This window comes from Pseudophryne corroboree, unplaced genomic scaffold (genome assembly GCF_028390025.1).
Source record: "Pseudophryne corroboree isolate aPseCor3 unplaced genomic scaffold, aPseCor3.hap2 scaffold_1664, whole genome shotgun sequence".
In the NCBI taxonomy this organism is placed as follows: Eukaryota; Metazoa; Chordata; class Amphibia; order Anura; family Myobatrachidae; genus Pseudophryne; species Pseudophryne corroboree.
In genome coordinates, this window is record NW_026968300.1 from 47,699 (window position 1) to 49,733 (window position 2,035).

Genomic DNA, 2,035 nt, shown 5'->3' on the forward strand with positions numbered 1-2,035 from the left:
GGATGCTACTACTACTGGGTGGCATTATGTATAAGGATGCTACTACTACTGGGGGTGCTTTATGTATAAGGACGCTACTACTACTGGGGGGCATTATGTATAAGGACGCTACTACTACTGGGGGGCATTATGTATAAGGATGCTACTACTACTGGGGGGCATTATGTATAAGGATGCTACTACTACTGGGGGTGCATTATGTTTAAGGACGCTACTACTACTGGGGGGCATTATGTATAAGGATGCTACTACTACTGGGGGGCATTATGTATAAGGATGCTACTACTACTGGGGGGGCATTATGTATAAGGATGCTACTACTACTGGGGGTGCATTATGTATAAGGATGCTACTACTACTGGGGGTGCATTATGTATAAGGATACTACTACTACTGGGGGTGCATTATGTATAAGGACGCTACTACTACTGGGGGCATTATGTATAAGGATGCTACTACTACTGGGGGGCATTATGTATAAGGACGATACTACTACTGGGTTCATTATGTATAAGGATGCTACTACTACTGGGGGTGCATTATGTATAAGGACGCTACTACTACTGGGGGGGCATTATGTATAAGGATGCTACTACTACTGGGGGTGCATTATGTATAAGGATACTACTACTACTGGGGGGGCATTATGCATAAGGATGCTACTACTACTGGGGGTGCATTATGTATAAGGACGCTACTACTACTGGGGGGCATTATGTATAAGGACGCTACTACTACTGGGGGGGCATTATGCATAAGGATGCTACTACTACTGGGGGTGCATTATGTATAAGGACGCTACTACTACTGGGGGTGCATTATGTATAAGGATGCTACTACTACTGGGGGTGCATTATGTATAAGGACGCTACTACTACTACTGGGGGTGCATTATGTATAAGGATGCTACTACTACTGGGGGACATTATGTATAAGGATGCTACTACTACTGGGGGTGCATTATGTATAAGGACGCTACTACTACTGGGGGGCATTATGTATAAGGATGCTACTACTACTGGTGGGCATTATGTATAAGGATGCTACTACTACTGGGTGGCATTATGTATAAGGATGCTACTACTACTGGGGGTGCTTTATGTATAAGGACGCTACTACTACTGGGGGGCATTATGTATAAGGACGCTACTACTACTGGGGGGCATTATGTATAAGGATGCTACTACTACTGGGGGGCATTATGTATAAGGATGCTACTACTACTGGGGGTGCATTATGTATAAGGACGCTACTACTACTGGGGGGCATTATGTATAAGGATGCTACTACTACTGGGGGGCATTATGTATAAGGATGCTACTACTACTGGGGGGGCATTATGTATAAGGATGCTACTACTACTGGGGGTGCATTATGTATAAGGATGCTACTACTACTGGGGGTGCATTATGTATAAGGATACTACTACTACTGGGGGTGCATTATGTATAAGGACGCTACTACTACTGGGGGCATTATGTATAAGGATGCTACTACTACTGGGGGGCATTATGTATAAGGACGATACTACTACTGGGTTCATTATGTATAAGGATGCTACTACTACTGGGGGTGCATTATGTATAAGGACGCTACTACTACTGGGCTGGCATTATGTATAAGGATGCTACTACTACTGGGGGTGCATTATGTATAAGGATACTACTACTACTGGGGGGGGCATTATGCATAAGGATGCTACTACTACTGGGGGTGCATTATGTATAAGGACGCTACTACTACTGGGGGGCATTATGTATAAGGACGCTACTACTACTGGGGGGGCATTATGCATAAGGATGCTACTACTACTGGGGGTGCATTATGTATAAGGACGCTACTACTACTGGGGGTGCATTATGTATAAGGATGCTACTACTACTGGGGGTGCATTATGTATAAGGACGCTACTACTACTACTGGGGGTGCATTATGTATAAGGATGCTACTACTACTGGGGGTGCATTATGTATAAGGACGCTACTACTACTACTGGGGGTGCATTATGTATAAGGATGCTACTACTACTGGGGGG